The 25,972-nt window shown below is 41.4% G+C and overlaps 1 protein-coding gene across 5 annotated transcripts in view; it reads right to left on the bottom strand.

The window, feature by feature from the left end:
• Nrip1 (nuclear receptor interacting protein 1) overlaps positions 1-25,972 on the bottom strand; it is an 83,582-nt gene that overhangs the window by 20,401 nt on the left and 37,209 nt on the right. For 4 of the 5 annotated variants that reach the window (NM_001100560.2, XM_087576471.1, XM_087576473.1 and 1 more), the window contains 1 exon segment: positions 21,827-21,945. The exons of the other annotated variant lie outside the window; for it this stretch is intronic. The gene's annotated coding sequence lies outside the window, so the exon portion shown is untranslated. 5 annotated transcript variants of the gene reach the window in all.

The raw sequence follows: 25,972 nt of genomic DNA on the forward strand, positions 1-25,972 counted from the left end.
AACTTAGAAAAGATGGTCGTTAAGTTGGACATTGGCCCACAAAGACCAAATGCTTCTTCCTAACATGGTGAGATACATCATGATTTAGCCAACTTGTAATAGCATTAGGCAAATATGGTCCCATGTTGCATAGAAAATATCCATTGCATGTAACAGTAGTCAGGCTTCACTCTCCATCACAATTCACTGATGATGTGGAAAAGAAGAAGGGTTACTCTGGGATAACTAAGGCTGGTTGTATCTGCGCACTCCGGAACTCCTTATTTCTTTTGCTCCCATAAACTACTAGTGGGCCTTTACATGTCTCCAACTCTTCTTAACCTTTGGTAGTTCCTGGTTTTATATTACAAGCCTGGATGTTTAGACAGTGGCAAAGCTGCAGAGTTAGGTTCATTAATTACTCCACAGTAGAACTTGGGCAGGCTGACATAGACGGTTTACTACTGCAAGTCTCTGGGTGCATCACACTGTGTTACTTTCTGTGTTGACCTTGCCTTTTGCTAAGAGGTCCAGGCTGGGAGGGGAGACGACACATAGAGTGGACCACCTGGGCCAATTTCTGAACTCTAGTGCTACAAGAGATACTGAAGAAAAACAAAACACAGCATCTCCCCTGTGCCCTTTGCTTTGCTCATGTAAGAGCAGAAGGCTCCACAAGAGCCTCTCCAAGTTCCCACCGCATGTTTCTTGGCTCTGGATGGTTCACCTCCGTATTACAAAGGGCTGGCACAGCTAAATCCGATCCCCCTGCCTTTGGTTGCTCTGCTGTGCTCTTTAGCACAGACGTTCCTTCCAGGCATAAACATGTGCAGCCTACTCCAGATGGAATATAAGATCTATTTGATGTACCTTCTTATCTTAAAAAAGGAGGGTGAGGAGGAGGAGGATGACGACGACGACGACGACGACGACTTCTGGATAACAGGATTTTTTGTAGTAAAGTTTTAATGATAATTATAATTGGTACTAAAAGGAAAGTATATATGACTCCACGTTTCCACATTTTCTTCTAATAAAGGAACTAATACAGGGTTATGGAGAGATGACTCAGTGGTCAAGAGCATGTACTGTTCTTGCAGAAGACCTGAATTTGATTGCTAGCATTCGTGGTGTACAGCTCACAACTGTCCATAAATACAGGGGATCCTAGCTTAGAGGAGACTGCATCCTTCTAGCTTCTGCAACACTGGTACTCATGTGCACATACCTATACTCAGATGCACACACATATGAGGGATTGAAAGTAATACAATAGTTTTTTCAAGGAATTAATATATTCTTTTATGGAAAGGGAAACACATTATGCTTCCACTCAATTTTCCTACAACATTTTTAGAGGCTGTGTGTAGAGGACAAAGACTTAAAAAGCACACTATTGAAGCCAGAGCCACGGAATACCTGCTAAGGAAAGCTGCTAAGAGGAGTGGAGCCAGCCCAAGAGAAAGAACTTTGTTTCATTCAGGAAAGATGAAGAAGTTGGAGAGATGAAGAATGCTTTCATATCAGATGCAGGGTTTGAAGTTTGCCCAACGTTTGGCTTTTGGTCTTGTTTTGGTCCAGTATTTCCACACTATGACGTTTTGATCGTATATCCTGTGACGCTGGAAGTATGCAATCTGACTTTTGATTTTAATTTGTAGATAACTGTTAAGTGATCAGATGACTCTAAGAAGAGACTTTGAATTTTGGACTTTTAACATTGTTGAGACTGTTCAGATGATTAGACTTTTGAAGTTGGACTAAATGTATTTTGCATTATGCTATGGCTGGGTATGGCCCAGAGTGACTCACTTGTTTGAACAAGCCTACAGGAACCAAGAAGTGGAAGGTGGTGGTTTGAATATGCTTGGCCCATGGAAAATAACCCTATTAAAAGGTATGGCCCTAAAGTAAGTGTGGCCTTATAAGAGGAAGTGTCACTGTGGAGGTGGGCTTTGAGATCCTCCTAGCTTCTTAGAAGTTCTTCTGGTTCCTTTCAGAACAAGATGTAGAACTCTCAGCTCTTTCTGCACCATGTCTGCCAAGAGGCTGCCATGCTCCTGCCTTGATAATAGACTGAACCGCTGAACCTGTAAGCCAGCCCCAACTAAATGTTGTCCTTATAAGAGTTGCTTGGCTGTGGTATCTGTTCTTATTTAGGAAAGACTAAGTGTGAAACTGCAAGTGGAAATATTGTCCATTTACATTTAAGACAGTAAGTGACCTCATGCAAGGTTTTTTAAAAAAAAAAAAAAAACCTGCCTTTTTTTCTTTTTCTCCCTACTCCGAGCAATTTACTCAGAATTCTCAATCTGATTATCTTGAAAAACCTAATGAAACTCTTTAAGATAAACAAGATACAAAGGTATCATTTGAGTAATCTATAAATTGCTTGAGAACAGTTCATAATATAATGATGAAAGAGGTTAAGTTTCTACATTCTGTTTATAGGTAAGAACTTTCACAACAACAAACCAGACCCTTGCTACTGCCTCAATATGTCAAGCTGCAAATGTTTTTTGTGATGAAATAGGAAAACCCATTTCTGAAGGAAAGTGACCCTCCAAAAAAAAGGGGGGGAAAGTGTCCATACAGCAGAGAGCCCAACACAAAGCAGAGGGAAAGGAGGAAAAAACCAAAACACTTCCCAGTGATTAAAGCCCAAACCCATAGCACACTAACACTATCCCTAAACTTGGTACTCTCTTCTAGTTTTACTATTGGTTAGCATAGATTTTACAAAGAAGTCCGTGGGGTTTATGTTGAAAGTAAAAGGGTCACATTGACTTCTGCATACCTACCAGAGAGGAAGACAAATTGTGAGATTAAAACACAGAAATTTATGACATTAGTAATTTCATGGATGGTAAGATAGATAGGTGAACATCTATATATTGGCAAGAATTTACCTCCTTATCTCCTTTAGATGATATAATTGAAAAGGTAACCTGACAGATGGTCCGAACAGAAATCTAGCAGTGCTATTATCAAGAAGAAAAAGAAATCAAGGGTTTAACATCTTCGAAAGTCTCAGTTTAAGTCAGGCAAAGAGGTTCATGTAGTATTAATTGCTGAAAGGTGGAGGCAGGAGGATTGCCATGAGCTCTAGGGCAGCTTTGGCCACAGAATGAGCTCCAGCCTAAGTCACAAGTGAGACCTTCAGCAACCACCAGTAAAGTAAAGTTTCTAAGTGGATCCTCGAATGCCCCACAACGTACAGTCAGAGCCCCGGAAACCCACTCATCATGGTGCATGTCACCCTTCTGATTTCACTTGGCCTCAAGCCGAAATTCCTTCCTAACCCACTACTGAGACACCAAGGAAATACCTGAATCTAAAGAGTTATCCCAGGCCATTCAGTCCGTCTTTTCCATCAGTACTCAGCAAAATTGTAAAGGAGGCCACAAATACTATTTTAATTTCCCTGTATGAAAACTCTTTTAAATGTTAAAGGTAAAATTACAGGATGTTCTATTTAATCCAAAATATTAATTTGTCGCATAAAAACCAATAAAAATTCTTAAGTTTTACTAGATTCTTTTAGCTGTGTGCTGTGTCCATTATCCTCACTGTGCTCTTTGTTGGGGCAGAGGGGTGGGATGGAGGGGGAGGTGGGGCAGGGGGAGGAGCCACCTGTGGCTTTTTTCTGCCCTGCAGGGCCAGCAGCTCCACACACAGAATCCCTTGCATCCTTACCAAGGTTAGTGTTTTCCTACCCCAGGCCTGCTCTCCAGCAATTCCTCACTCTATTCAGCTTAAATGTCACTTCCTAAGATAAGCCCTTCTCAGTGACCTGACTAAACACTTTGCATACATTCCCTGAGCAAGGACCCAGAAGACCCCGTGGTGTTGGTCCTTCCTCATGGTAGCTTCTGCTCTCTTTGCTCTCTTCAACACCGCTCATCACCATGTCCTACCACCACTAGACAGCAGTGGGTTAAGGGAAACGCTGTGTTTACTGTTCTCAATAGGATATGTGAGGCACAATTTGCTGAGCAAATGCATATCTAGTCCTTACATGTACACACACACACACACACACACACACACACACACACACACACACAAATCCCAGGAAACAGTGGGTACAGCTGACTTGCAAGGATTCAGATTGTCAGGTAAAACAAATGAAGACATTTTATAAGTGAAATTATTATTTTCTTTAAGTACCATACTTGTATGTCCCACAGGAATTAATACTTATTTCTTTTACAACCTGAATACTGAATGAGAAAGAGAAATATTATTTAAACTCACACTGTGTCTAGCATTCCCAGTCTCTTGCCTGTCAGAGGAACCCACCCAACTGCTATTCCACTGGGCATTTGTTCTCGTTCAGTCATAGCACGCCTATTTTCTTTATCAATAAAAAGAAACTAACCAAGTTCTATAAATGCTCAAAAATCTCTACAGCTAAAAGGAAGAGGAGGAGGACGAGGAGGAGGAGGGAAAAGAGGAGGAAGAGGAGGAAGAAAAGGAGGAGGAAAGGGAGGAGGAGGGAGAAACAGAGGAAGAGGCGGGGGAGGAAGAGAAGGAGGAGGAAAAAGAAGAGGAAGAGGAGGAAGAAATAAAGGAGGAGAAGGAGGATGACGAGGAGGAGGAGGAAAAGGAGGAGGAGGAGGAAAAGGAGGAAAAGGAGGAGGAAGAAAAGGAGGAGGAGAAAAAGAAGGAGGAGGAGGAGGAAAAGGAGGAGGAGGAGGAAAAGGAGGAGGAAGAAAAGGAGGAGGAGAAGAAAAAGGAGGAGGAGGAGGAGGAAAAGGAGGAGAAGGAAGGAGAGGAGGAGGAAAAGGAGGAGGAGAAAAAGGAGGAGGAGAGAAAGGAGGAGGAGGGAGAGGAGGAGGGAGAGGAGGAGGAGGAGGGAAGAGGAGGAGGAGAGAAAGGAGGAGGAGGGAGAAGAGGAGGAGGAGGAGGAGCAGCAGCAGTTGCTGCTGCGGTTGCCACAACTTGGAAGCTGAACAGTAACCTGAAGGAAGGAAGCCACTGCTGCAATGTGAGAAGAAGTCTGGCCACTCCTTTTTCCAAAACATCACGGTTCACTGACATATAAGCACGTGCTCACTGAAAATTATGTACAGATTTGATATCTTAATAAAAGCAATATAAATAAAAATCACGTAACAGATAGAGGTAAAACGTGCACACTGGGAGATCCATATTATTACTGAGCCACAGACCTTATTTTAGGTTAAGTCTGAGCGAAAGTTAAGAGGCAAAAGCAGTACAAACACCAGAAGTAAAAGGGGAAATCGCATCAGCACCTTTGAAGTTCCAGAGCAGCTATCAGACACATCACACGATGTGACCTGGCCATCCTCTGTCAGTCACAGGAAAAGTGGAATAAGGAAACATCCGTGGAGGCACGTCCATCGCACATGGGAAATGGGACCCTGCAAAGCCACCATCTCATATATGATGCTCCATGACAATCTCATGTCTCCTCAGTGTGGGACACTGCACTGGGGGATAATTTGATTGTAAACTTTTGCCCAGTTGTTGACCTAAAGGACCCAGGCCTGGAGATTTCTTCTCCATAATGGAGTGGGGTGGAAAGGGTTAGAAACAAACTGCCAACCCTACAACTTGTAAGCTACCTTATCTGTGTTAGCAGACAGGCCAAGTCCCTACCCACATGCCCATCGCCCATGGGTTTCTCAATGCCTCCATTGACTTAGCTCTCTAAAAGAATCCCTGATTCCTTGCCCATTTCTCCCCTGTAACTAAAACTTAAGTCACTGATATCAATCCAGATGAATGAACTAACCCATAGCTAAATCACATTAATCAACTGCTTACAGGACGACCTCGTCTGCGGACACTCTTGTCTGCTAGGACGAGTTCTGCAGACCTGCAGTCCACGCCTGAAGCCTAACCTCTCCATACGAGCAGCGTAAGCACGTTTCTTGGATCTGACAGCTCACTATGTAATGGCCTTAGAAGACTCCAGTGTCTAGCAAGTGCTTCCTCTCAGTTCAGAGATGACTACGCCACTGAAGAACAGTGTCCTAAAATTAATTACCAAGAGACTGCCGTGTGTTTATGAATATACTATCCAGAAATTTATTACACGTCTCTATAAAATCATCTTTAAAACGTTCACTTTTCTTGGTGATACATAGTATTTTGTCTCTCATCCTTGACCTCAATATAATTCTGGTTTTATATCTTTAGGAGGCAACCCATAATAGTAGATGGTACATACATATGCACATATTCACACACGATGTGCATATACATGTGTGTGTGCACAGTGTCATTTTACTTCTATTTATAGTCTGTTAGGTCATAAACTACGTTAACTGTGGCTATGAGTGTAAAACTTGAATAGTGTTAATATTTTAGTAAAATTAATTCAACACAGTTGATGCTGTATGACAGAAAGACAGTTTCAAGAAGGTAGGTGACATATGTGTCCGGCCCACCCTAAGTGCTAAGCTGCCTATGTGAAATGGCATATATGGAGCCTGACTTTCCCAGTGATTCCATGACCTCTGACACCAGTTCCCATGTTTCTTGTTCCTAATGATAAGAAACAAAAAAATTTATAAAGCTCAAACTTCTCTCTAGCATTGTATTTTCCTGCCTTTATTTTCCTGTGTTAACGTCCTTGGCTCAGGGGGCTTAGGGCACACTGGTTCATGCCCACATAATGTTAAATGCCTAAGAGGAGAAAAAGTTGACTTAGGTGGGTTTAGAAAGGTGTCATGCACATAATGCTGTTCTCATGAAGAATTTTAACTTTATAGCTTCAATTAATCGTCAAAACTAAATGTTTACTTTCTTCCTAATTACCCAGGGCTCTCTGACTAAAGTTGGCATACACTTTTCCTGAACTTTTAAGCTAGTTGATATTACTTAACATACAGGCACGCTCACAAATGAAGTTGTTACAAATTTTTATAGCTATAAATAAAAACAGCTTTAAAAAATACTCAATATCACAACAGCTCAGCTGATGAGTGGGGAAAGCAGCCGCTGCTGTGGAAAGGCTCCTAAGTGTACGACTGAAGGGGACCTATGTGAGGCTCAGTCAGACATCTGAACAACTAAGACAGAGACGCCAAAGAAATGGTGTCGTAGTTGGTTCTAAGTAACTGAACTCCTGTTTCTTTAATAGCTACTTCTAGAAGCCAATAGATCCTAAAAAAAAAGTTCACGTCCATGGGCACAGTGCTAACTGAAGACAGAGGCAGACAACACAGAGGAAATGTGTGTGGGGAGGGGTTTCATAGCGAGTCTAGCTTCTGTTGTTCAAAACTGATTTATTGAGCAGGTATTATGTAACCTCACCACATGTAAGCATTGGGATATTCCGGAAAACAAAACATGGCCTTGTCTCCTTGATAAGAAACAAGGAAATACAAAAATCAAACTTTTCTTTGGTTGTCCTTATTTTCCTTGGCTAATTATTATGGTATATATGTACATATATGCATGGTTATTCATGTATATTTACTGTATGTGTGTATATGTATGTATATGTATATATATATATATATATATATATATATATATATATGCATGCGCCTAGTATTTGCTCTGAAGTGGGAAAGACCAACACTCTTGAGAATTGTGTTTAAGAAACCCTTGGCTTTTAGACCCAGCCTTCTTCAGGTATGTATGATGCCACCCTATAACTTTTGTCACTGGATTACAATATAGCAGCCTTCCATGAGGATTTCTCATTCAACCTTTGTCTGGGATAACCCTCCTCCCTGCTCCCCAGTCTTTATCCTTGGGCAGTCTTTGCCAGTCATGTCCCCAAGGTGAGCCCATCATGCTCCCAAGAACAGATGCAAATCCATTGTCACACGGCCACTCTTTACAAAACAAAACAAAACAAAAGTATAAAACCGAGTTGCAAATAGAAACAGAAGGGCAATGTGGACAAGAGTGGAACGGAGATGGGAGAGGGTGGATTGGGTGGGGGTGAGGGTGGGGGCAGAGGAACAAGAATGCATTGCACACTTGTATGAGACTGTCCAAGAACAAACCTAGTACACAAATACAGGTTTAAAAAAACCACGGGAAGGGGTTGGGGATTTAGTTCAGCGGTAGAGTGCTTGCCTAGCGAGTGCAAGGCCCTGGGTTCGGTCCCCAGCTCCGAAAAAAAGAAAAAAGGAAAAAAGGAAAGAAAAAAAAAGAATGCCAACTTTTAAGGGGGCTGGAGAGATGGCTCAGTGGTTAAGAGCACCGACTGCTCTTCCAGAGGTCCTGAGTTCAAATCCCAGCAACCACATGGTGGCTCACAACCATCTGAAATGGAATCCAATGCCCTCTTCTGGTGTGTCAGAAGACAGCTACAGTGTACTCATATACAAAATAAATAAATAAATCTTAAAAAAAAAACACAGGAAAACATTCCAGCACTTTATCAAAATTTTAAAATAATGAGAAAATGTAAAACTAACAACAGCAAAGACTTGAACAACTTTTCTTATCCTGGAAAATAAAATATTCTGGTTCTTCTGTGCTTATTTTTCCTTTGTCTTCTCTGACAGTATGTAGCCCACACACTAGTTGCACTAAAGCACAGCACTGAGACCTTGATGGCCATATCCTATTTAAAATATACCTAGTGATGCTAATTTCACCACCTAATACAAAGGTTAATGCTAAATTATATCCTCGCCAGGCATTATGACGTGAAGTGGCCGACTCCCGTTACTATTTCACGTCAGAGTTTGTGTCTTTGCGTTGAGTTTGCCAGTGTGCGGAATGCTCCCCAGTCACCCATTTTCCTCTAAACAACACAGGGGCAAACCTAGATCACTGCTTACACAGAACAATCCTGCGTTCATTCATGAAAAATTAGCACGGAGCCTACAGCAAAGCTATGCATTCATTCCAACAACACAAAAGTAAACAATGAACAGTCTTTAATTCATCACACATTAACAGTCGCGGATCTAGACTCAGACTGTGTTCAGTAGACTGAGACGTGGTCACAGGAGGCAAGGAGCACCAGGAGTTCACATGAGGTAAGAGGCTAAGACAAGAGGGACTATGGCTCTCCCCTCACAGGACAGACGTACACACAGCCAAACATGCAGTGACCATGTTCAGGAGTGCCTCAGATGGATGAGAGGTCCAACACTGACTGCAGTTCAGTTACATGACTCATATTTAAAAAAATTATACAATGTTCATTCAGTTCAGCCTGAACAGCCCACTATGAGTCCTTATCAGAAAATAAGGCATAGATTGATTTTTTCAAAAAGATATGAGGAAAAAAAAATCACGTAATGTCTTTTCCTAGCACAGAACCCTAAGAGTATGTTTGCAGAAGAACCATGAAAAGAACAAACTAAATAACACATTTCTTGAGATAGTTTAAGACAACATAGTGGCTGCTTCACTACTTTCTAACCTGAAAAGGAATCTCTTACTTATCCTCTGTGCTCCACTGGGCCTTTAAGAATAGGATGTATTAAAAATAATTTCCTAAACTAATTATGTGCGTAACAGTTCCCACAGCCCCTCCCACTCCATAGTTAAAATCTCCCAGAGTTAGCATGAATCTCATCTTTGCCTGACACATTTCGAGCAAGGAAACACATTAGTGCCTCAAGATTTTCCAGGGTCTCAATATCAATCAGGTTATGTTCCCAGTGGCTGCTTTTAGCAAAATTATCTTACTCGAATGAACTCATGGCTGAAGTGAGCCAAGCTGTACCTACTCCTCCTATACACCTTCATTCATTTCTGTTTTTTTTCTTCCCATAGACATACAGCACGTGCCACAGAAAGAGCGCATGTTAAATATTCCTGGAGTGTCACGATATGTCATACAATCAAACAGATCACAGCCCTACCTTTCTTTCACAGCAGTGGTGCCAAGCACAGGTACACCGGAGCAATCAATTTGTTCTGCAGACAGCAAGGCTTTCATAGCATACTAATGCAAAACCTCTTTTCTTTCTCCTTTGACTTGACTCCCCGGTGCCTGGGTCCCGACCAATACAAGGAGGAGGGCGGTATGTCTTCTGCTGAGATAACCACCACTACTAATCAAATGTACATGCACAAGGGCACAGGATTAAACCTCCACCAAGCCTGAGTCAGGGCCTGAGAACAGCTCAACACATGCCCAGTGTAGGCAGACCATCATCTCTCACACACACACACACACACACACACACACACACACACACACACACACACACACACACACACAGAGCCACACATTTTATTCTTCTTCAATTTTTAATCTCAGGGGGAGAAAATCTCCCACTGTTCTACTGAGGGCTTCTCCCTAACAGCACACACAACTATTGTTTTTTCCACTACTGAGAATCATGATCTGTTCTGTGCTAAAAATGCCCACTGTTTTCAAAAAGGAGACATTCCTACAAATCGTGCTATCCAGTATATGACTCTCGGATAGAACTTTCGCGTGTTATGATAGGGATAACGCATTCAGCGTGGATTCTTCTGATTTTACACTTAAAATGGAATAGCTCAAACCTACTATCAAAAAGAGCACGTGCCTTACTAATAACAATGAAAAAATTTTCATTTATCTTGAAGCTATTACACTAAGTATAATTCCGTGCCATTTAAAACTATGTTCAGGTCTCAGAAGTGGTTTAAAGAGTATCTGTAATACTTTAGAGTCTGGAGGCGCAGTCCCGTGTTTGATCTCTTAAATCTAGAGTTTCCAGGTTCTCTTTAATTAGCCATTTACAGTTGCCTTGCGTTTTTTTTCTTCAACACACAAAAGCCATGCCAGTCTTCGGGGATCGTGGAGACAAAAGGGAAACACTTTTATAACAACACACATTACCTCATTTTAATTTGCCTGCCTTAATGTTTGAATACCTGGAGAAGTCCTGCTAGTCAAAGGGCTGCAACCTAAACTATAATTAAGAACAGAATAGGACTCTCCATCTAACTGAACAAACTTCATTAGAAAGCTTCCTCAGCCATGTCTGTTTTCATGTAAACAAACGCTCCGGCGCAGTTAAAACACTGCTTATCTCATTCTGCGCCCTTCCTTTGCACCCCGAACTCTTCCCTTTTCCAAAAAAAAAAAAAAAAGCTCAGTAGCAATAATTAAGAAATAGGGAATGCACTGAAGTATTACAGGAATTCTTAATCAATACTGATACCTTTGTCCTTGACATGCTGACCATGTCATCAGGCTACTGTCATGTGATATCATGTCATTTCTCCACCTGGCTCATGACCTTGTCCTCTAAATGACCTAAAGCTTCCCTGGAGTAGCAGGAGGCCCCTCCCCGCTGTCTCAGCAAGGTCGAATGGGTCAGCTTGTCCTCATCTATAATCCACCACCATTTGTCAGCAGGGAGGCTGGAGGAGGCAGGCTTGCTACAAGGGGAGAATGCCCAATTAGGCAGCTGTCACACAAAGCATAGGCTGCAAAATTATCCCCTGTCAAAAGAAAGAGCAGCTGCCGGGTGCCAATTACAGCAACCTTTCAACCCTTTAGGTACTGGAAACTACACACAAGCAAATGAAGAACAATTAGCGATAACAAATCGATGAATTAGGACAGTGAATTAGAACGAGTAGCAGGTGAGCGTAGGTCACACATGACATTTAGGGCATACCAGACTCCAGGCAAGGGCAAAGCTCACCGCCTCGCATCATGCCCTTGCATATAGATTCCCTTAATAGTCTTTTGGCAACCCGGCAATCCTTTTAGATATCTACACATAAAAAATGTGTGTCTCGATGCGAGGATCCTTTTCTTTTCCTGGATTCAAACAAATGTTTCTCAACAGGAAGAAAATCCCTCACGATAACAGGCCTAGCAAACTCTAGATTGTTCTTATACAATCTACCACATTATCCACTCAAACTTTAAAAAAAAGTCCAGTGTAGCCCACAGAGTCCAAACTATCTGTGAAAATACTCACACTGAAAGTACTATACATCTTACAAGCTAGTTGGCCACATTCCCACTCACTCCAATTTGCAGAAAAGCAATAGGGTCTGGATTCTGAGGAAATTCTTCTGCCAATATCATAAAAGTGAAATCAAATTCCTCTGCCCAAATGTGATATTCTTTCCCATAAAGAAATAACCATTTTAATGGTTTTATATCTAACACCTATAAAGATAACAACCATAAAATTATTCTCATCCATTATTGGGCCCCAATACTACACCAGTGACATGCATGAAGTCCAAGAAGAAGACACTGATCCTGAAGTCTACCCCGCTGAGGTACTGGCTACTTAGCACCAACGCTCAGTGGAAAGCGAGTCTAACATGGCTTCCAAGTATTCATGGGCATGGTGTCATTAGCTTTAACACGTCAACTTCCCTGAGAAGCAAGTTTCCTTATAGTCCATTTTAAATCCAAAGTAACTCTTGGCAACTTGAAAAACCTGAATGGTATCAGCTGGTGATTTTAAAGAAACAGAGGCTAACATGTTCAGTGAGGCATCTCCATCAGACATGGGTGTGTGTCGGAGAGAAAGATGATCAGGCCTTCACTCGTCTCCCTCCTGTAGAGTGTAAATAAACCACGGCTACAAGAGGGTCATCCCTAGTTCTTCAAGCCATTTGATAAAATGTCCAGGACCCATGTCATAGAGAGAAAACTCCATTAAAAGTTTATCTCAAGATTACATTTTTTAAATTATGTTTTGTCTCAAGAAACAAACTAGACATTCATACAAATTTTCTTTATTTTAGAATGCAACCCCGTAATGTCAGACAGGAAGAATGAAAAAGAAACAGCAAGTAGACGGGGAGGAAGGAGTTAACGCCTTTAGAATTCAGTTTCCATCATACATGGGTGACTATCTCTTTAAATAATTTAAATCCTCTCCATCAACTACAAAGCTGTTTTGAAGCCATTTTGCTTTGTTCTTTACATGTGTTCTAATTAAGAAATGACCTTGTCATCACGCACACCAGAAATCCGGGATTATTTCCTTCAGCAAAAAATTCACAAAGCCTCCCCAAAAAAGAAAGAGTGGGGGGCAGAGGGGGGAGAGAGAGAGAGAGAGAGAGAGAGAGAGAGAGAGAGAGAGAGAGAGAGACTTCTTCCCTAGTTCCCTCACTGAGGAAGTTGTTGGTTGGCTGAAAGCTGAAGCAGTTCCACCGCATAATTTTTTTCTGTTGTTGTTGAATGTCACAGGGCGGGTTAGTGTGACCTTGAGCTGCATCAGCGGCTCAGCAAGGGTCGAGATGCCTGCAGGCGCCCTTGTACTGGATTTGCAAGACAAAAACCTTCAAACTGGCTGAAGGACATCTTAAATCTCTTCAAAGGTTTCCCGAACTAATCTGGGCTGCTCTTAGCAGGATCAGCGCCAGTATGAGAAGCAAAATTAAAAACAAGGTCTTTGACAGGATGCTGTCTCCTCTTAACCCTTCCAGAGCAGAACAGAACACATTACAGGCATTCTGGAGAGATGGCTTACCTAGTAGCACTCTTTCATAACAAATTATGTAAGCCAGAAATCACAAAAAGATGGGGTGGGGGAGACACCATTAGTCCTCAAAAGCAAACAACACTCCTACATTTTCTTTACAACGGATTTGAGCTGGGTATTTCTTTCCTTCACTCTACTTTAGAGTCATGGAGATAAACCTGAAAATTACAACTACCTTTTTTAGATTTGCAGCAGTGACAGGGGAAGACTGTGAAAATCACCCCATCGACACGAATCTAGGAGTTTCAGTGTTTGAAAAATAAGCTTTGGGCTGGTTAAATTGCAGACTTCGTGCAACTGCATATGCCTTGCTAAAATGCCTACCAAATGGTACGGTGTGACTAGAGAAAGTTGCACTGGGAAGGACCTTCAGCCTAGAGAAAGGGGGCCTGAGAGGAATCATAAAGTTAGCTTCGTGCTGTGTGTTGGGAGGCAAACTTGCCCTTCTCCACTGTTCTCAGCATCTCCATGCACGGACAAAAGGGGAAGAGTGTGGCAGCTAAGGCTTGCTTGAGTGTGACACCCCCAGCTTCATGTGTTGGAACTGCATCCTCAATTTCATCCACTAATGGTACTAATAGGAAGAAATGACATCATAAAGGTGTGGTCCCCATAAAGGAAGAAATTAGCACTTAGAATGGCCGAGCTCTGAGTGCTCACACCACGTGATGCCCCCTGCTACCCAATCATTCTTAGGATGTACCATGAAGCCTTCACCAGACACCAAGCAAATGTCAGTACAGGGCTCTCCAGCTGTTCAGTACCTGGAACCCCAAGAAACTCACTCATTCCCCTTCCAATACTTAACCTGGGGTATATTGTTAGAGCAACAGAAAATAGACTAAAGAGATGTGAATGTTTGGTCTTTCCCAGCGCAAGGCCTTTGGAGTTTAATGTAGGAGCTATAGTAAGCAAGTTTTAAAATCATTATTCTAAAAGGAAAAAAAAAAACGATCTGGGCATAATAGTGCACTCCTCTGATTCCAGAATTTAGGAGGCAGAGGCAGGGGGATCTCTGTGAGGTCAAGGCAGCCTGGTCTACAGAGCTAATTCCAGGAGAAACCCACTCTAGAAAAAAACAAAAAACAAAACTGCCTAACAAGTTTATAACATCACTGTGCACGGCACATCTTTTCTCTTGTCTCTGTGCAGAGAGGCAGGAAGTATATGCTGTTAAGGGCTATGCTGCAAACCCTGAATACATGGAGTAGGCATAACCTAGGTTCTGGTTCTCTGAGTGTACAGATGGTGGGAAATGGTGGCTAAGGATGGGGCAGAGCCCACAACAAGAGAATGGCAACATTCTAGGCCATGGCAATGGATGTGAAGGCACAGCAGAACTGGTGTGACACAGGAAGGGGTAATTATTTATTGTGACTAGAGATTAAGCTAACAATGCTCGTAGGTCCAAGGACTTTTGAGTCAAGGCCATGCCAAGGAGCTTAGGCCTTTATCTGTTGGGAATGGATGGCTTATAGGAAATGATATGATTAAAGGAATGTTTTAAAAAACAAAACAAACAAAAGAAACTGTGGGGTTGTTGATGGCTTAGAGAAAAGATGTGGTAGACCAGTTGGTGCAAAGAAGAAGTCAAGAGTAAAATGAAAGCGTGGGCAGCCAAGTTCCACACAGCTCGGAGAAAGACTACAATCAGGACTGAAACTTTAGGAAGTGATTTGTGTAATGTAAAGAGTGCTACAAAATAGATGTTAATTAACAGCAAAAGATGAAAAGAATAGAATTACCAGATTTCTAGCATAGATGTATAAAATACTGTGTTGATGTGATCTGTATGAAATTTCAAGGAAAACAAAAATACCAGTAGACATCAGAATTTAAAATCTGAACTGTACGTAACTCAAATATATTCTGATCCGAGGCAAACGCTTTGTTATTATGAAAGCAGTGTGTAGCAGTTTTAAACAATGTGAAGCCATATTTCTGTTTTTCTCTTTTGTTTTGTTTATCTGAGAAGGGGTCTTGCATCCTACATGGTCTCAGCTGGCCTTGAACTCACAATTCTACCACCTTAGCCTCTGTCTGAAGTATCAGGATTACAGGATTGGGTCACTGCATCAACCTCAAAGGCTTTTGGCTAGGAGCCAGAAACTGAAGTAGTGGTCTGGCCTAAATTATTATATGGTTGCTGGAGTTAAAACAGTAATAAAGGGGAAAAATACTTGACAAACACTAACTGAGGGCCTACTATGCTTAGAACAACAACAAAAAAATAATTAAAAGATTAAAGGACTCCTAGTGTTCTGTGGGTTTCTTGCTATGCTTCTAGATTATCACTGGTAATCACATGAAGTCCCAAATTCCAGCTCATTTCATGACATCACCATACAATAAGGGACTATGAGCTGTTAATAAATCAAGAGCCTGGTAAGTAGCCATTTTGGGATTACCATCTAGCCACAAGGTACACGCTGCATTCTCAGAACTCTCAGGAAGACCCAGTACTCAGGGAATTGAAGAGTCGTTAAATACTCCAGAGACTGACTGTCCTGCTAAGACCTCAGAAGGAATTTAACAGAGTGTCAGCCAAGGTAGAGCAGGGGGGTGCAGGGAGCAAGAGTCACTAGGGCCAAAGAAGTATCTGCCAGAGCACAAAAGGAAAGCCAGCATCAGGGGTCAGGCTGAGGCAAGAGGAAGGGAAGGGCACACAGAGGAGAAGAGAATGAAACACTTGAAGGGGAGCTTACCATTGTCCCCAAAGAAAACTATGGACTTCATCTTAAGACTCCATTAATGAGCAAGCTTCCACAACCCCAACAGTGAGATTTCCACAGGAGAAGGGCGTCACAAGTCATAAAAAGGGACAGCTCTTGAAAGCCAGGGTTACTGACAGTGCCTGACTAGGAATGACCTTATGAGTATCCACAAATAAAATGACTTCTTGAGTAAGCATCTCTCTGTCTTATGACTGCCAAGCTGACACTGGTAATAGGTTCCAGTACATTCTATGTCTAGACATTAATAGAAGAGTGGGTAACATGATGAACTCTGTAGAAGTTAAGACGAAAACGTACAAATGTACAAACACAAGTTGGGTTACATTAGGAGGAATGTATGGAACATTCTGCTGGCAATGAGAATTCTCATTCTGAGAATGAGTCTCAGAATATGAGTCAGTGATGCTCAAGGGTTTTTATTCAGGATGCACAAGAGATCAGGACTACATTCATGATACAAAATATATGTGCTTTGGGGTATCTTCCTAACATGTCTACATGGTGCCATTCGGAAGCTACATGCTATTGTTTTAATGGCTTTTGAAATGGATCTTTGAATGTTTTTTCATTTTCATTTCAAAATGTTCTCAGTTCGAATTTCTCATATGGCAAATAACAGGTGTTATGACTGACCTAGATGAAAACTCAGCTGGATCCTCAACAGATTAGGGATATGAAGTGGTCCTGAGAAGCTTGGGAACCAAGGACAGCACACTAGGGCAAAAGCCGAGAAGAAACATCTTGACTCTCATCAAACAAAGGCCAAGTTTTGTAGTCTCCAGGCTGTCTATGCAGATAAAGAACGCTCTTAAGTAGGGGTGTGGCTCAGTGGAAGAGTGCTTGCCTCCAGAGCACAAATCCTTAGATAGGTTCAATCTCTCAAACCATGGAAGATAAAACAAAGTAAGAAAAGAAGAAAGGGGGAGAAAGATATCCCCTGTGTCAAAATTTCCCCAAGATCCAGTTGAAGAAACGAAAGGGTGTTAATTGTAGAGGAGTCGAAGACGAAGGAGGACTTAAAACACTTCCCATCTCTGCAGTCAGCATCTTTTCAAACTTACCACACCATTAGTAACGTCCACAGATGCTGATAAAGGAGCTGCTGTCTGGTGAGAATTGAGGCTACAAGGATGGTCAATGACAAACCCACCTAAAACAGCTTTACAAGCTTTTCGATCAACAACACACTGAGATCATAGTTAAACAAAGCCATGAAGAAAATAAGAAAGCACTGGCAAGAAAGAGTGGGGAACCAAAAACAACCTGGCTACAGACGCAGCCTGTGAACTGGCTTAAGGGGCAATCAAGTACCTTGCCAACTGGGATACTTTAGGGCGAGGAAGGACCATGAGAACAAGGAAGAGAAGCATGCATATAACACAACACCTTCTAGAAACAGTTACCTCGTCAAAACATGGGATTTGCCAGGAATTAGGAACTTTGTCAGGGTGTGGCACTCATAAGGTATCCTTGAGTCCCATGAAAGATTGGTCCATAGGATCCATATGCCTTTGGCTTAATTCCATCCTGACATGACAGAAGCCTTTGAAGAGCCACAGTGGGCAGATGCTAACAGCGCTAATTGGACTGCAAACAGAGGAGAAAGCAGACCCGTCACCATGCACACACTGAAAACACCAGCTTGGGAAGCATCTAGGGATAGCAAGGAGGGGTAGGGTCAATGGCAAGACACGAAATGAGACTCCTCACCGCATTACTCAGGCCACCCCATGAGCCAGCTTTCTGTGTGAAATTACAAAGGGACCAACGGGATTAGAAAATGAGACTGATGTCTGATTCCAGACAGGGGAGTTTTGCCACCAAAATAAAAGGCTCTACTGTTAGAAACACTCCGAGTTAGGGTAGCCAAAAGTGCAGATAATCAAGATCAAGTTGGCCACCCAAAAGAAAAGAACCACGATCTGATCAAGAATGCACTGGTTCAGTAGAGTTTTTCATTGTCTTACTTACGTCATTTGAACAGAACAGCAAAAAATTCCAAGCACATCCGGAAGTTTAGTACAGTAGGGATTTCCCTCCCAAATGACGTGAGTCATATTAATTCTTCAGAAGAGCCAAGGGAAGGCCATTCTTTACAGATATCAAATTTAGAAGAAATGTTAATTATGCTTTTCCCTCTGCAATGATAACTCAGGATTAATTAAGAAAGGCTTGTTATTTTCCTATGATTGTTAAGCTGTGAGAATCACCCAAGCATAAAATGACAAGAAAAACAACACAAGTAAATTGGAGTTTTGGGGAAACGTGGTGGCCAAGACATTGGGACAGGGACCTCTGTAAGGGCTGCAGGCTTAGCCTCCGAAATAAGATGGCTGGCTGCGAGGAAGGGAATTATAAGTAGATGGAAGCGATGTTGGAAATTAACAACACTTCATCTGAGCCAAGGATCTAGATCTCCTTACCAGGGTTATCCATAGCCAGAGAAGCTCCAAGGGGGCAGCCAAACTGGTTGGTGGCAGCCAACATGACTTATGGCAATTAATTCCAATTAAATGGACTGATCTGGGTTTTGCCCGCAGCACATTCCTAGGTCCACTGTGTGGAAGTTTAAATGCTTGCACAAACTGTTATATACTAAGCAGAAGGCATGCACCAGCACTACGTGGCCAGGGCTTTGCTTTCTGGTTGAAGTCATCTTGGCCCAGAACAGTTAACACAGTGCAAGATGCATCAATATAAAGACAACGCCACCAATAGTTTATTATACCTTATTTCTATAGTGTCTCATCATTAGTTATTACTGCTAACCTTCTATTACAGCTAACTTTAGATTAACCTTCGTCACAGGCATGTACATAAAATATGGTGTGCTGTACCTAGGAAATTCTGTATTATACATGATGATATCGGCACGCACTGGGGCCTCTGGATCTGAAGAGTACTATTCTTTCAGTAGGCTTTTTTTTTTAAATCTTGATATTTATTTAATGTATTTGTGAGCACACACATGCCACAGTTTGTGTGCGTTAGAGAACACAAATGCACACGTGTGAGTCTGGAGCTTGAACTGAGAAATGGAAGACCACCTCCTCATGCGCTGAGGAACCACCCATCCCAGAGGTGCCCATTTCTAAACTAGAACATTTTAGGAAAACAATTCCATGTATTTTTTTTCCACTGCCCTTACCAACCTGATATCCATTCAATCTCTCAGAACCAGCTAAATCTCTGACCGTTTTCATGTTTTTACAGAAATCTCTTTCTCTGACATAAAAGGTGAATATGCAGCACCTGCTGAAAGTTTCCACAGTTCAATCAGACTCGAAAATATGCATTAATATGCACTCTTTCCTAGTGAAAAGGCATATCACAGAAAGCATTTCCTTCTGTGGAAAAATTATTATGGTCACATATTTAACCTAGAATGACTCAAAGTCAATCATTAAATTTATTTAATAATTTTTCATAAAAATAAACTAATGAATATTGCACAGAGAAAGTGAGCAGGGCTGGGGTCCTGTACAATTCACCTTAAGGGTAAATCTCTTTTGTTAGTATATAGAATTATTCCTTTTCTTGAAGAAAACTGAACACATGGAAAAACTGGTATAAGACATTAAATGTTTCATATGTGTTCCATGTTTTATATGGCTTTCAATAGTCAATAATCTATTTGTTTCTTCAATCCTCTTCTTCATTCAAAAAGTATATTACCATTCTTTAAGTTTAAGGATGGTTTCTTTAGTGTGGTTGTGTGACAAACTATGATAAAGAAAACATTATTAAAAATAACTTGTCAAACACTGTCTAGCACATCTTGATGAGGATAAAATACTGTTCACTGACTGATGGGAAGCCTGCTACAGACATTACAAATCATGACCCTGCCATACCCAAGCTTTCTTGACCATGGCTCTGATGAACGAGTGTTCGAGAGTGAATATACACACATACACACATTGCACATACACATATACGTACATTATACATACACACATATATACATTACACATACACATACATCCCACATACACAGACACATATATTACACTTGCATATACTCATACATTACACATATGCATACACACACATTACACATACACATATACATACATACACCAGGTGTCAGGTATTTCAGGCTGCCTTGGAACTTCCTATGCAAGCAAGGGTGATTTTGTACTCACTCTTCTGCCCCCACCTCCTGTGTGCGGCTGTCACACGCCTGTGCACACAGGCATAACACAGTGTTATACAGTGTTAGGGTTGAAGCTACAGCTCCCATGATGACAAATACATTTTACAAAATAACACGCAGGTAAATTCACCTTAAAAATCTCGAATCATGTGAAGTGTATGTAAAAGGTCTAAAATAAATATATAAATTATCCTCAATGATTAATTTCCGCATTTCCAAAGCCATCCACTGTTCTAACTATTCTTAGTTTCCTTAGAAGGGAAATCTACACTGATAGTCCCCGTCCCCCACTTCTTTTCTTGAGTGAGGCTGTCTGTACCAGGTGGCCCAGCCTGCTGGAACCCAGCGCTGTCCTGACTTAGCCTCTGGTGAGGGAATTGCAGCCACCACAGCAGCTAAATGTGCTGCTTTTCTAAGAACTTCGCCTGGGCTGTGCTTTCATCTCCTCACCATCGGCATCACCTGCTCAACCCTGAAGCGACTGCAACTTCTTGTGACTCAGTAAAACAAGGGTGTTGGCAGTCAACAAACCCATGACACCTTCTGTCCTCACGTTAACAAACTCAAAAGTTGAGTCCTAGGTTTCAACATGTAAACAGATTTCACTGTGGGAACATGCGGACACATGTGGGTTAAAGAACTTGGGAGCCGGTGGAAGCAGAGCTGAGGTGAGTTTTAATTTACAGGAAGAGGATGGAGACAAACAGGAGAAGTGGCCAGTGACCATCTACTGCTGCTCTTAGGCACTTTGGAAAACAACGCTTTGAGGGTTTTCTTGGTGAGATGAGAAGAAAATATAAACATTAAGGACGCTGCTTTTTCTGACCAGAGTTTCCGGATCCCTGGCTGGAAGCAAACTCATCCGAGGAAGCATAACACGGGAGCATTCGGCTTTTCCCTGCTGGGACAGCCTGCCACAGCCCAGGAATAAATCGTAAGGTCTGAGGCTGCAGTTATACTAGAAACGGTCGGGTCAACTCAACCAGGACTTACTATTCACCCATCTCTTCTGATTTTTTTTTAAACTCAAACCAAATATGTAATCATTTCTCAAAAATGCCTTGTAGGAGGTAACCATTTTATACAACTCCAAAACATGATGCCCTACCCACAATACCTAAACGTTTCTCCTTTCCCCTCCAAAAAGTAACTAACTTTGAACACGATTAGGATTTCTACTGCAGATATCAGCTTTGCAACCTCTATGAGTTTGGGTAAAAATAGATATTATCCACACTCACACAGCTTCCACTTCCCAGCCACTCTATGGAAGGAATCCTCCCAATCCTTTGTATTTAGGAAAATCTTGATTTTTGGCTTTTCTTCTGGCATTTACTCTCTTTCACCGTTTGCTTACATTGATTTGATTCTTTACTGTAAAGTCTTTAGATGGGACCTTACGTGTTGTCTTAACCACCCTGCCTAAGGGGATAATTCCGATAGATAAAGCGCAAAATAGATATCTGGTAATTTACAACCAAGAAAGAACCGTCTAAAACAGATTAAAGCCACGAGGATGAAGCCAGAGAAAGGAGGGAAAGGATTCTCACCGTCTGTCTCGCCCTGAGCCTCTGCTATGTGGGAAAGGAAGTTGAGAAGGTCGTTGAAAAGTGGCTCTGATGTCACCGGAGTCTTCAGATTCTCCCGTCCACCTCAGTCTACTGCGCACCTTAGAGCAGGAAAGGGACACTTTGGCAACTATTTCAGACCAGATTTAGGAACATTATTTTGTGACAGTCAATTCATTTATCTCAGAATCGTTCCTTGTTCAAATTCAATACAGAAGGAATCATTTGACAGGTAAATATAAACTGTTTATGATTATTAGTTTATTAAAGGAATGCAAAAGGTCCTTGCTATGGAAATAATACATTTGCTTAATTATGAGAAGATGCTATGCCAAAATAAACCATGACAAGGATGTGTTGTTGCTACAAAGTACCTGTTAGCCTACATGAACTGCAAATTTCCTAGTGTTCTGTCAAATTCATCCATTATGAGTCACCCCAAAATTCTATGTACCTCTAATGATATAGACAAACAAAAGAAAAACAACTATAGTTTCTCTCACATTAAATTTCTTCAGTTTCAGAATAGCAACAATTTAACCTTCCCAACACAGTAAGCATCAGACATCTTACATTCATACAAGGACAGCAGAGAAAAGCTAGAATCAGTTTTGAAGGTAACAGCCCTCAAACTGAAGAAAAAAACAAAAAAACAAAAAAACAAACCACGTGGACCAGCTGAGGTAAATAAACTATGGGCAAGTCCACACACTTACAGTCTTACTGTCTAGGTACAGTGGAGTCCAGCACCAGTGTATTATTGATACAATTAACAGGACACAGAAATTATCCTGTAAAGAAACTATACAAAAACAAAAACACTGACTGCGATCCCATTTGTGTGCACTCGTAGACAATGCAAACTGATGTACTATGGGAAACCATAGATCAGTGGGGTTTCCTGGGAGAATGAGGACATAAGGTGGGACATAAGAGAGGTGCTACAGTAACTGTAACTCATGGTTTATGACCCTTAATGTCGCAATTCCAATCCTAAGACTTACTTTTGAAGAAAACAAGGAACATGGAAGGATATAAAAAAATTAGCATTGTAGATAAAAATGTGTAATGTGTATTATTTCTAGAATATAGATTGAAATAAAAAGGCCTAAAAGTAGTTAAACAATAACTTATTACACCATGAGATAGTATATACGATACAGTATCATATACGAAGTCTTATAGAAGGAAATTGAGTTCTACTGAGTGATATATATTAAGAATTATAGAAACAACACTATGTTTAGCGCAAATATTTTTGTGTTAAAACAATACAAAATTACAGCATCCTTTCTGCATTCAGACATAATTATTTTTTTTCTTTCTGCTGATAAATATTTTGCAATTTTCTTCAACAAACGTCTATGTCTAACAAATGAAAGCTGAAAATGACAACCAGGAAAAAGTGGGCCTGCTTGGTACAAGAGAGGCATCTAAGAGGTATCCCAAGTCAGAGGTGGTTCTGTGGCCACCCTGCTCCACCACTGACCTGCTAAGTAGGGAGGGCTGGGTAAACCAGAGAAAACGGGAGTCATCGTTAAGCTGCATGCTTTCCCAGTTGCAGAGCACTTTACTAGGTTAAGCATATTTACCCTTTACAGCGAGGCTACAGGGGTACAGCGGACTCGGAGGAGAGTCCCAAGCTCTAGATTTTGGAGTCAAATCAGATCTTGCCAATAAAATCTGACAGGAATTCTCAGTAAAGTAAGGGGTGGGGTGGAGGGAGGGTTAATTACATTTCCTGACTATATATAGAAGGAAGTTATTCACATGTGATCTTTAAAACAACCACATTTGCGATTATGTCTTAGACTACAACAGAGACCTTGAGGGATTCTCTACATTCTAATTCCTAGCCTTGGAAACTATTCCCAATAAATCAATCTTGACTTGGTTGAGAAATATCAAATCACTGACATCCTACTAATTATTCGGTGTTATTACATTTCTTCTCTTCTTGAGAAATACCATTACTTGGTCTTTAAATATGGAAGACGAGCACGATCTGACTGTTTGAGAACACAGCACCGATGGAATTTTAGGGTTCATGCTCTATCTTCCTTAGTATAGCCTCCAATAGCGATGCTCTATGAAGAATGCTACCTGCCCCTGTCTAGAGAAAAGGGAGGGTCTGTAGAATAGCATATTAAATGGTTGGTCCACATTGCTGACGGTGATAAAGTACAGGAGTCTTCACAACAAAGCTCTTGCTCACACTCCCAAGGACAGTTATCGGAGTCTGGCACAACACGACACCTTCTGCGTGCAACTCAAAAGAACCCTGTGAGCCAAGCGTTATCACTTCCACTTGCTGGATGAAAAAACTGATTTAAGCTACCTCAAGTCACAAAGTCAAAGGAAGCTAAAGAAGAAATCACTCTGTGGGATCAGGTGGGGTCAGGCAGATCTCTGTAAGGTCAAGGCCAGCCAGGTCTGTGTAGTGAGACCTGACTGGGGGGGGGGAGGGGCGGGGGGGGAGACCACAGAAAGAAAAAAGAAGAAACCAAATTCTGGTAACATTTAAGTTGAAAAAAAAATCCAAGCATTGGAAATTATCTGAAATATTAATAGTCACCCTTCCATAGTAATATTCATTTGCAGGCTTCTCAAATCATATACATATTGGAAAACAAAACAAACATTGAAGCAGATGAAGTCTATTTTATAGAGGGGGAGGTAAAATCAAGCCTGCGTCTATGTGGACACTTACTACATTCTAGAACTGATGATTTGATGGCTACTCTCCACCAGTGTTATTATCCATCTTTTGAACTATGTATGAACACAAGGGAAAATATAGATATTTAAACTTAACAACAAAGGTTAGCATAGAGAGAGTAACAGCTTTCACACATGAACATTTACAAAGTTCTTATGTAAGGAAGCGTTTAAGTTAGTCTCATGGACAAGTCAAGGACTCAGTGTGTCAGATATGTTTTGAAGGAGGACAAAAGGACACAGACTTCTGAGGAAACCCTTCATTCATTAGCAGGCGTGTGCCTGCCTGTCCGCGCTCGGCTTTGAGCTTCTTCCCTGGCTTTGCCACTGTGCTGGACATCGTCAACTGCTCTTGTTACAGCTCCTTACATCATACCAGTTTGCCCTCCATCCCATTACTAACGTGCATTGCAGTTTGTCTCACCTTGCTGGTGCAAACAGTTAGCATCACACTGATGGTTAAAGATTGTAGACTTTGCTGACTACAATGCTGAAATACCATCCACTCAATGAGAAACTCGAGCGATAAATATGGAAACACATAACTTGGAGCAATTTACAGTCAACTCTACTGGGACACTAAAGAGGCGACTCAGAGGACAAGAGCACCTCCTCTTCCAAAAGATCTTGGTTCGATTCCCAGTACCCATTCTTTGGCTTACAATCATCTCCAACCTCATATCAGATGCTCAACTTTCCACGGGCAGTCAACTCACTTACATGAGGTGCCTACATGCTGGCATACACCCATACATAGGAATATTTTTAAAACAATATCCTAAGTGAGCAAAAATATATAAATTAGTGGAGAAATTAGTGCCTCTTTGTCCACAGGCAGTGTAATCTTGAATGACATCTTCCACATATCTCTTTAAGATTAATAAAAAAGCTTACAAAAGTTTATGATAGATGACAAGACCTTTCACAGGGGTCACCAAAGGCCACTGGAAACCACAGATATTTACATCATGATTCATAACATTAATGAAATTACAGTCATGAAGTAGCAACGAAAATAATCTTCTGGTTGTGGGTCAGCACAACATGAAGAACTGTATTAAAGGGTCTCAGCATGAGGAAGGTTGAGAATCATGGCTCTAGGGGATCCAACACCCTTTTCTGCTTTCTGCAGGCCCCTGTGCACATACCCACCCAAGCATGCACAAGTACACATTAAAGAAATCATTTTTAAAATGGTTAAGTTTAAAAGACTTAAAACCACCTACTGCCCAAACCTTCTCTAAAGCTATCATGAGAGCCCATGCATTCCTATGTTCCTGATAAGAACATATGAGGCCTGGCCACTCTGGGAAGGAGCTGGCCCGTCTCAGACAGTTACATGGATGCATACATTCACAACATCGCGACAGTTTCACAGGAGGCTGTTTAAAGAGGAGAAACCAAAGCGAG

Source organism: Rattus norvegicus, chromosome 11 (genome assembly GCF_021556685.1).
Source record: "Rattus norvegicus strain SHRSP/BbbUtx chromosome 11, alternate assembly SHRSP_T2T, whole genome shotgun sequence".
NCBI classification, from domain to species: domain Eukaryota; kingdom Metazoa; phylum Chordata; class Mammalia; order Rodentia; family Muridae; genus Rattus; species Rattus norvegicus.